Consider the following 11,474-nt stretch of genomic DNA (forward strand, 5'->3'; position numbering starts at 1 on the left):
AGGCTCTGAAGACAAGAACATGACAACATTTTGGCAGCTGGGACTGTAGCCATGTGTGAGGAGAAAGTGATTTGCATGAGCAATGCAAAACCACCTGGTTTATTGCAACTGATTCTGAACAAGTTAAATGAATCAAATTCCCAGTTGGATACTGAAGGAGCTAACTTACATACACACACAGCCCCTGCAAAAAGAAAAAAGAAAAAAAAAACCTAAGAAACAGCACTCCAATGTTACACAAACGCACTACTAAGGAACCTTTGCCCTGTTGCTCTTACCACCCCACATCCCATCCCCACCCACCTCCACCCACGCTCCCCTTGTCTCTTTCCTAGCGAGCCTGTGTGAATCCTCTTACCTTGACAGGTTTATGGTTGGGATTTGTCTCTCCAACTCCACCCCTCCACAGATACCCTCCAGAAGGGTGACCCCAGTGATACAAAAGAGCTGGAGGAGTGGGATTGTTTGTTCACCCACCAGCAATCAGAACTCCCCACAAGCCTGCCTAACTGAAGATTCTTGGGTTCTAACCTGGACGCATTACCAAACTCCCTGCTGAGTCTCCCGCATGCTGGTTTCAAAACCGCTGCCTTAGACTCTCAAATGCTGCTTATGGCATCTGTCAGGCCCTCACATCCCCTCCCAGGGCCCTGCTTTCTCCTCCAGGTACTAAAGCAAAGACATATTTCAGTAATGCGTGATTCTTTTTTTTTTTTTTTTTTTTGCCAGATGAGCCATTATCAGGTTGTGTACAGGCTGGTACAGGCTGGGAAAGATAAGGCGGTGTGTCCGAGTATTGGAAAAGGGGGCACATGGTAGAAGAAGTCATAAAGAAGACAGTGTGGTATAGGGAGAGAGCACTAAGAGACTGAAAACCTGATGTCAAGGCTGACTCCAGCTACTAATCTTGGTAATATCGAGTTGACTTGAGCTGTCCCCCTTCACTCATTCATCGAGCCAACATATATTAAGTGCCTACCATTTGCCAGCATGACACTGGCTGCTAAGGGAAAGAGTAGTTGTGGTAGCCAGCTTTCCAGATGGCCCACAATGATCCCTGTTTCCTGACATTCACATCCATGTGTGATCCCCTCCCACAATGAATGGGGCTGACCTGTGTAACCAATAGGATAGTGCAGAAATCATAGTGTGTGACTTCCGTGACTGGGTCATAAATGACACTGTGGTTTCTGCCTTGCTTTCTCTTGCAATGCTTACTCCAGGAGAAGCCAGCTTCCATGTTGTGCAGATGCTCAAGCAGTGCTTGGAGAGGCCCCTTGTGGAAAGGTGCCGAGGCCTCTGCTGACAACCAGCACCAGGTGAGTGAGCCTTTTTGGATCCTTCCACCCCAGCTGTGCCTTTGGATAACTGCGTCCCAGCTGACATCTTCCTTGATGTTAAGAGACTCCAATCCAAAGCCATCCAGAAAAGCTGCTTCTAAATTCCTGACTCACAGAAACTGTGAGATAATAAATGTTTATTATCATTATTATTATTTTTTGAAATTTTCCAATGAATTTTATTATCACCAGCATCTTTAAAAATTAAGAGGAATTCTCTGAGAGTATATATAAAAAAGAAATTAAAGGCAAATATTTTGCTGTTAAGGATTTAAAAATAAACAGAAACATAGAGTATAAAATTTTCATTTCACTGTCCCCTCATTTAAAATTATAAGAATATAAGCAAATAGCATCCAATGTCAGAAGAGATTCAGGGTGACCATTTGCAGTATTTAATGGCAAATTAGTAGCGTCATGAAAAATTTCAATTCATTTAAAAAAATAGCTTTCATTTAAATAATAATTATGTTTAACTTTATCTCTGTATATAATTAGACTTTCTTTTGGCTTAGACAATTCCATTTTCTCCAACTGGGAGCTGTGAAGGATCAAGTCCTACTTTCTTCATTGATACGGCAATATCAAATAAATAGTCATAACACTCACACATGGTTTTGGCCTTCTCCCATGTTTCCCCCCACACATATACTCCATGACGTCTGACCAGTACTGCACAGGAGTCTGGGTATTCATTCATTGCATGAGCCATTCTATCTTTGAGGTCTTTCTCCTCAGGTGTATTCTCAATAATGGGTGCCACTAACATATCATCATATCTATAATACCCTCCAGAAGTACATTTCTTTATTCCTTTGATCATCTCTTGATGTGTAATTTTAAACTCCCATCCTGGAAAGAGAAGGGTGGCCATCACAGCAGCTTTAGAGTGGGTATGAATCACCGCACCTGCTCCTCTCATTGTGTAAGCATTCATGAGAAGAGGAGTACACTGGCTTTATTTTAGCTTCTTAGATGGCGAAGGTCCACTTATGTCCTTTTCATTTATATCACAAACAAACATGTCTTCAGGCTGAATTCGTTCCTTTTGCACTTCTGAAGGAGCAATGTAGATTTCACCGCCATGCCTCAAGCTAATTCCTCCTCCAGTCCCAGTGACCCAGCGCAAATGGTAAAACTGTTTGCAAAGTTCTGGGATCAGGTATCTTGGATGCTCCTTGTCCTGCGCTCCGCATCTCGGGGAACAACAGTCTCCCTCCTGGGCGTCACAGCCAGACATGGCCCAGACCAGGGACCCACACGGCCTCCAATCTCTGCACGGCTTTGCGCGCGGTGCTCAGCCTGGGATGAGGCAGCCAAATGTTTATTATTTTGAGCTATTCTGTATTGGGGTAATTTGTTAAGCAGTAGCAGATAACTAATACAGTAATGAATGAGGCATATAAGATTCCTACTCTACCCTTATGGAGACTATCAGTCTAGCAGTGTAGGAAGGGGAGGAAGGATAGATAAAAATAATTAAATCTAATAAATAAATAAACAAGTATAAATTGTGGTAAGTGCTGTGAAAGAAACAAGCAGGATGCTGAGCTAAGACAAAATATATGCTGGGTAAGCTCATTTAGATAGGGTGGGCAATGGATGCCCCAAGGAACCCCTTAAGCAGACTCTGAAAAGTGAAAGAGCTTGGAGGAGCCACCTGCACCCAGATACAGAAGCTCCATTCTAAGGATGACAGAGACTGCCTGCCTTCCCTTCACCACTCATCTGTGACTAATTTTCATTATTTACACTATTTTATTTACAATAAAATTTAACAGACCAGAAGGGGTGGCTCACTCCTGTAATTCCAGCACTTTGGGAGGCCAAGATGGGGGGATCACTTGAGGTGGGGAGTTCAAGACCAGCCTGTGCAACATGGTGAGACACCCCACCCCCCTCACCGTCTCCACAAAAAATTAAAAAATTGGCCGGGTCTCATGTCATGCACCTGTTGTCCTAGCTATTCAGGAGGCTGAAGTGGGAGGATCTCTTGAGCCCAGGAGTCCAAGGTTATAGTGAGCTATGTACGGGGAAAAAAAGTCTTTATGGACTGAAATGTAGCAGATATCACCTGTGCATTCTGCTTCATTCCTTTAAGATGTGTTTCATCGTCACTGGAGCTACATACCATCTTCCAGTTTCTAATCCAGTCTCTTCTTGTTACTCTTCATCATGTATGTGAAGTAGGCCAGGGTCTCCTTTTCATTCCCTGGTATGTTCCTGAAGTGTCAGCTGACAGTGTCTGTTAACTGCACCTTATTGAGGCCTGGCCTGGTCTGCAAATTGTGGTGCCATGTATAACAAGGTAGAGAAATAAACTTCTACCTGATATTTGGGAGTCTCTTGATTGTATAACTTAGCTGATCCTCTACCCAACACAGAGGGACCAGTGCCTCCATGTGGGGTCTTGGAGGCCATGGCTTGGGGCTGGCTCTTTATTCTAACATCAGTGGGGAAATCATTGGATGGTTTTAGGCAGCAAAGCAAAGTGATCTCATTTGTTCTTTAAAATGTTCACTCTGGTTATTCCATGGGTTTGTGCTAAGTCTCAGGTTTCTAATTTATAAAACAGGAGTCTGAGACAGAATTTTCCACCCTGCTTATCCCCACAAAAGTCTCTCCTTTCCAGGCTAAACATTCCAGTTCTTTTAACCAACCTTTACGCAGTTTGGCCTCTTCATGATCTTTGTTATTCTCTGCAAAATTGACATGTGGTCATGTCCTCTGGATTTGGGGTACTTCAAACTCCAGCCCAATGCTCTATCCATGGTATGTCCAACGTTGGGCAGAGCAAGGCTGCCAGCCCTCTTGTGAGATCATTTTTGACATGTGTTAACATTTCCGATTTCATTGCAAAATCTCTTTGCTGCTAACCCTGAAGGTGAATTGTATGAAATCATTCTTTGCTACTGTGGAACTGTTTCCCTCTATCAGGCATTCTGTCTACAGTTGGCAACATTAGGACAGAAACACCAGGGGTCCATGCATGACATTGCTTCTGAGATGAGCTTGGGCAGGAGATGGCCTAATTGGGATTTAGGTATCACCCCTGTGAGAGTGTCAAGTTCTTTTGAAAAGTGGCTACACTGACAATCTTTACATTTAGAAACACTGAAGACTTAAATCTTAGTTCCAAAGTAAGTCATCTGAGAATGATGCTGCAGATGGGTCTGAAACCTGATGGGTAGTTCTCATACAAAGGATCAGCTCTGCCTGGAGTTCAGATAAAAGATCACACTAGCTAATTTAGATACAAATGATAACTTTCCAACTGGGGTAACAGATAAGTGCTTCCAGAAACAGCTTCTTTAGGCAACGAAGCCACAAATGGCTGCCTTCAGAGAGAAGGGAGAAATGGTAGAAGACAGAGAAGAATTTAGGTCAGCCAGAATGGGGGCCCAAAAAAGTCAAGTTCAGAAATAATTTAGCAGATAGGGATCCAAAGAATATGTGGTTTGCCTGACAAATGACATTCACTTTGAAAGTGAAAATGAAATTGGAGAAAGCAAAATTGCTGCATAATAGGTCCCGGAGATTGAAAAGATTCTAGAGGAGAAAGGAGCTGTAAAGCCTTCCTAGTTAAGCACAGAATTGGAATGTATGAATTTTGGTCCATCAAGAGTCAGGTGAAGATCACACAGATAATGGCTTAATCCCAACCAGCTCCAAAATGACATTCATTAACAGAGCATCTCAAGCTCTTGACAAGCGTGCCTGACCAGGCTCACGCTGCCTTCTCTCAGCATCGCTCATCCTGGGTAGAACTCTCTAACACAATAAGACCACATAATTTTACAGTTAAGCCTAGGAAAGACGGAAAAAGACTTTTACCCTGACTGTCAAGGGGCCCAGAAAGAGCTAAGGAGGCGTAGGATGGGGGAAAGATGGTGTGCGTCGAAACTGAAGAAGCACTCTGGGGCTGGCAGAGTCTCACCCGCGCAAAATAATGATCCTTGGCCACCTCGCAAAAGGCACATGGACTTCTGCCTAGGGACATCTGGGCTTCATTCCTGCTCTAATGAACGACTCTCTGTGAGATTGTTAGACTACTCACTTCATCTCTGTGAGACTCATTTTATTCACTCCCAGGAGAAGTATAATCATATCTATTGACTTCTTTCTACCTCAGAGAGAAAAAGTTTACACAGTGCTTTCATCAGCATCAGCTTCTCATTTAACCCTCACAATAATTCTGTAATGTGGCATGATTGGCTCCATTTGATGGATGAGGAAACTGAGGCTCAGAGGTGTTAAAGGACGTGCCCAAGGTACAGACCCAAGTGGAAGAACCAAGACTGGAACACAAATAACCTGATTTCAAATATAGGTCTCTTTCTTGGACCCTGTGACCATTTATTGAAGGAGAAAGAAAATGAGTGCTTCTTCTGGGATACAGAATAGTGTGGTAAACAGCATTGGTTTTGGAATAAGCCAACTTGGGTTCAAATCCCAGCTTTGTCATTTTCTAGTGGCATCACTTGGTCACACAAACCTTAGTGTCCTTGTTTGTAAAATGGGGATCAAAATGGTCTGGTCCTTCAGTCATGAGGTTATTGTGGATTGAATGTCTACAGCATGTTTGGTGAATCACAGAGCAAGTGCTCAATGAATGGAAACTTAGTCTCCTAGCCAGCCGGCCATAGGAATGTGCTGCTTGATGGGAGAGTGATTAGGAGGGATGGCTCTGAAGTCAGATAACATGGGTTTGAATTCTAGTTCTGCCACTTATTAAATGAGTGACATTAAGAAAAGTATTTGACTTCTCTAAGCCTCCATTTTTTCATCTGTAAAATCAGATAAATAACAGTCTATGTCTCATCTTATTGTTGTGAGAATTGAATGAGGTACTTGGAAGAATGCCTGGCACATGGTGGGTACACCAGAATTATTACCTATTATAGTGCTGTTGTCCTGTAACTGTTTATTAATGAACAGGAGGAAGGGCTAGGGCTTTACGAAAGTGAGCTCCAGAAACCAGTATACCACTTCCCCATAAAGTAAGTCCAGAGTGAAACATGGGGCTAGTGGGACATAAAGAGTGTTTTTCAGTTCCCTAGACCTGCAGCCATACTTGCATTTTGGAATCACCTTAATCTCAGTGTTTCTTCTCTCCAGCATGCTTTGCAGTGAATCCTATCTCATCACTCTGTATAATGGCTGCTTGGCATTCTTGCCATCCTCTATGGGTTTTCACTTTCATTTCATTAGTTCATTCACTCATTTATTCCCTTTTTCATACATACATTCATTTACTCATCTATCTGTTCATTCTTCCATTCCATGGACAGTTCTTATGTATCTCCTAGGTATCAGACCATGTTTCTTGGGAGTGTAGCAATAAATTAGACATGGTCATGCCACCTCAGAGCCTCTAGTGTACTGGGGGACATGAGACATGTGTATAAATCCCAAAGTACGAGGGAGGTGAGGTAAGGGTCACTAGAGAGGGATGGTTAATTTGGAGAAGGACAGGGAGACATAGTTCACAGTCCTCTGGATGGTGAGTCATGAGGGAGGCAGCTTGAGCTGGATTTGGGTGGGAAAAGGAGGCTCCATGTAAAATAGCAGCACAGCCAAAGACTCATGGGCTGAGGAGAGAGGTGAAAGGATGCCCGCCTGGCTGCCTGAGCTCTGAGCCTTGCGGTGGGCAGCTCTGTTGTGTGTGTGGGGAGACGGAAGGGAGCCAGTGTGCCAGTGTGCTGTCCGAGTTGCAAGGAGCACAGAGACCAGGAGCCGGATAGACACAGGTTCACATCCCAGCCCCACCTCACACTAGCTAGATGGCTTCACTTCTTAAGAGTCTTGGTCTTGGCTGATATGGGGATCATACAGCCTTTCTCACGAGAGGGTTAAAGGAACTCAGATTAAATAATATATGTGGAAAAGTACTCCTATAAGACACAGATCTTGCATTGGAATAGAAGGCAGGATCTACTTTTGTTGCCAAATGACAGTTTCATCAGGAGTAGTGGTAACAGCAGGCTGTGACACCATCTGAGAGCTGTCTCCCAAACAATCTCATCTTACTTTTCCTGTAGGTAACCGATCTGTCACTCACTCAAGTGCACACCCATGGAAACTCTAAATGGCAGAGTAAGTTTTGGAGATACAAACTGATAGTTTTCCTCTGTGTCCTCTTCTTTCCCATCACCATTTAGGCAGGGAGGAGGCTCTGTGCCTTCTTACCTCAAGGGAAGTTCTTGATAGAGTAAAAAGCAGGAGTTGCTTGCAAAATACTTCCCTTTCTGCCTTTTGCTTCCCAAAATCTAAGCTCATTGAGGAGAGGAAGCCTAGTGACCTCAAGGGGAGACTGCTACCAAGGGAAACCCTAAAAGAGAGACTAAAGAAAGGATCTATAGAAATCAAGTAGGGGCTGAAAGGTCAGCAGCAGGACCCTAATCCTGGTAGGCATCAGAGGAGAAGGGCTGCCTGGGTTCCAGGCTTGGTAAATAGCACTTTGCCCCAGAAGCAGCCAGAAGCAATGAACCCCAAAGGACCATATGCAGTTGGGCTGTCTTAGGCTGATCTGTATAAACAAATGAATTTGCCTTACTCTGGGAGAAACCCCCAAGAAGACTGAGGCTAAATTCTCTACAGCTTGCAGGAGGGGTGGCTTTAAAATGTGATATTGCTTCCACCTTTGCACATATGAAATGACATTCATACCACCTCAGCTATAATATACAGGTTCACACATTTTCAGTCCATTTTACTTGGAGATGTGTTTGGGGATACATTATTTGCATAATCTGTTGAACTACATATTTAATCAAGAGCAAAGTGCTTCGTTCCATATACAATTTTCTTGCCATGACATCACAGCAGGAATAGTCACTGCAATGCACACTTTTGTAAATGTCATCACTGCCTAAAATTTGGATCAATCAGATCATGAAGCAATTCCACCAATCAGACCTCAGCTGGGCTGGCCAGCCACACGCAGAGGCTGCTTTCAGAGTACTCAGACTGGCCTGCCTTGAGGGGTGCTGTGGTACCTCGTCTGCAACTTCAGCCACTTGACTTACCTGTGGCTAGTATGGGGTACCAAAATAATAGCTATCGTCATTATAGAAATGTCTACAATAGGACAAAGGCAGAACATTTAAATCACGATATTCCAAAAGACAGAAGTAGAGACCAAAATGTTGATCTTGCTAGTCTATGACTTTTCTGTAGGTCTCCTTGGCTTTAGCTACTTTTGATCTCTATTTACAAACATAAAGTTCTCTTTGCTTTTCACAAGTCACATCTGGTAGGTGATAAGGATTGAGGTGGTGGTGGTAGTGATAGTGGTGGAAAACTTGACCGTAATCTGTTCTTTCTTTACCCCATCCCAGAGTTCAATATACAGGTACTCAAACTATATTTTCCAAACTGTATAGAACTTAAAAGAGTGAGTTTCATTGGTGTAATTTAATGACATAGGCCTCCTGCTGCTAAATGCCAGAGATCGCTTCCCAATTTCTATCTCTTTCTCTTTGCAAGGCCCTAGAGATCCCTACCTCCCAGTCAATTTCATAATAACAACATAACTTCTATCCTAGCTGGAAATACCTCCTTTTCAGGTTAAAGTTCCTTTACTCTTTATGGTCATTTACTTTACAGCTAACTATTGCAGTCGATCCCACAGCAAACCCAGCCCTTGCTCAGCCCATCTCAGTGACAGAAGGAAAAACACTATGTATGTCAGATCATGGTCTATTGCCTCACATGCCTGAGTCTCAGCTAGATGGATTGTGGGGCCACAAGTGAGTTGCAAAATTCAGGTGCCAAGTGGATGTGCTGGGGAAGAGACTGCACAGGGTCTGGAGCAGGTCGAGGCCCTCCATCAAGGTGGAGGTTTCCATGTGTAGTTGGATATATGGGTTTGAAGCTCAAGGGAGAGGACAAGGGAGATATTGATGGGGGAGTGATGATATGGACACAGATACAGTAGAAGCCATGTGAGTAGGTACCGTGACCCAAGAAGTGGGTAAAGAGCAAGAAAAAACAGGGAATTCAGGATGAATTCCCCAAGAACGCCTGTATTTAAAGAATGAACAGGCCGGGTGTGGTGGCTCACGCCTGTAATCCCAGCACTTTGGGAGGTGAGGTGGGTGGATCACGAGGTCAGGAGTTTGAGACCAGCCTGACCAACATGGTGAAACCCCGTCTCTACTAAAAATACAAAAATTAGCTGGGCCTGGTGGCGCGTGCCTGTAATCCCAGCTACTCAGGAGGCTGAGGCAGGAGAATCGCTTGAACCCGGGAGGCGGAGGTTGCAGTGAGCCGAAATCAAGCCACTGCACTCCAGCCTGGGCAACAGAGCAAGACTCTGTCTCAAAAAAGAAAAAGAAAAAAGAATGAAAAAGGTGAAAGATCCAGGGAAAACTTCCTGCAAGGGTGAATGTAGAGGGAAGAGTAAAATTCAAGGTGGGTGCAGTTTAGATGACAGAGAAGAGGGTTCTAAGTGAAAAGATATGGCCAAACTTGTCAAACGCTTTAGATATATCAACACAAAGTTGAGTAACTACAAGTTCACTGGGTTTGGCAAATACAAGGTAACTTTAGAGGTGGAGTGATAGAAGAAAGAGGTTGCTGAAATACGTACTATTTCAAGCAGATGATCACAGGTTTCAAGAGTGGAAGGATCAGCTTTGAAAAGAAGCTTTTCTTCCTAAGGGACCACAAGAGAAGAAATAATAATAGATGGAAATATAGTTAACTGTGGAAGTGAATGGCCAGGTCAGAAGCTGGAGGGAATCTGAGAATAATTTATATGTGGTAACATTTACTATGTGAGGTGAGACCGGTGGCATAGTGACAGAACAGATGTGGAACAGGACTTGAGAAAAGTGGTGGTGGTTTGGATCAATCCTGTGGGGAGTGGGAGAGGAGACAGAATACAAGGTTGTGGTCAGATGGACAATGTTTTGAAGTCAAGGTTTCAGAGGTAAATGTTGGCAGGGGCAAACTGTGGCCATAAATGTGAGTTCCTGGAATGGAAGAGAAGGCTATGAAAACAGGTAAAGTGAGATTCTGGAAGAAGAGATGCTGGAAGGATCTCTCAACAGATCTCAAGGGCATCTGAGATGGCAGCAGGGGTTGGGGGTGGAGAGGAAGACTGTGAACTGATGCCAACATTGAGCAAATGTTGAATGAATATCTACTTTATGCCAAGTACTAGATGCCATGGTCTCCAGTAAACACAGAGGATGAATTTAAATATAGTTCAAGTGTAAGAAGAGGGCTGGTGGTAGGAGACGATGATACAGCCTAGTATCGTGAGTCATGGAGTCAGAGGGTCTTGGAATCCCAGAGGAATGGACATTCCTGCTAATCACCATGGGACCCAGGAGAATGCAAACCCCCTGGGTTGTAGGCTGTGTGTTTTAACAACGTGGTATTGAGGATTGTGGGCAGAAGAGCAGCCTCCCCTGGAGAAGGCTGCAGAGAAGCAGAATCATTAGGAACACACCACGTGCCTAGCCATGTGTTAACCACTTGAATAACGACAGCGTTTGGCCCTGCTCTGAGGGTCCCTGGAACCTTTTTGAGCACCCATCTGTGCTGCCAGACCTTGAAGGGTTTACTGTTTCTCTCTGCTCTGTTGGCTAAGCTCTGCTCACACAGGGATAATGAAGGTCTCATTTGCCTCCGACAATATGGTGCCTTTCTGCATAATTTACATGTTTTCTTCAAGGCTCAGACACTAAGTAATGAGGTAACAAATTCTGGTGCAGGGTCTTGCAACTGAGACATGGAAACCCAGACTCCACGCCTTTATTCTTCTGTGATCTCTTCCAGGGCAAGTTTGGAGCTGGGAAAAGTGTCTCCCTGTCTTGGTCTTGGCAGGCACCTGTTAAAGAGAGGACTTGGACATCTCAGGGTGACTGGAGGCACCTAAGTGCTAGCTCTATGTCACTGTCACCTTCTGAAATTCAGCTGCAGTCAGTAGATTTATAAATACTTCTCAAAGATTGAATTTTGTTTCCAATTGGTAAGAACATTAACCACCACTTATTGAGTACTATAAGTGTCAGCTGTTCTGCTAAGGATTTACATGAACTATTTTTTTAAACCTGCACATCAATGAAGTAGATTTTTTCTTTCTTTCCTTCCTTCCTTCCTGCCTCCCTCCCTCTCCCTTTC

At 43.9% G+C, this 11,474-nt stretch overlaps 1 pseudogene; it reads right to left on the minus strand.

The window, feature by feature from the left end:
• Positions 1-1,651: 1,651 nt before the first annotated feature.
• Positions 1,652-2,586, minus strand: LOC738477 (methylthioribulose-1-phosphate dehydratase-like; annotated as a pseudogene).
• Between the last annotated feature and the right edge of the window lie 8,888 nt (positions 2,587-11,474).

Source organism: Pan troglodytes, chromosome 11 (genome assembly GCF_028858775.2).
Source record: "Pan troglodytes isolate AG18354 chromosome 11, NHGRI_mPanTro3-v2.0_pri, whole genome shotgun sequence".
NCBI classification, from domain to species: domain Eukaryota; kingdom Metazoa; phylum Chordata; class Mammalia; order Primates; family Hominidae; genus Pan; species Pan troglodytes.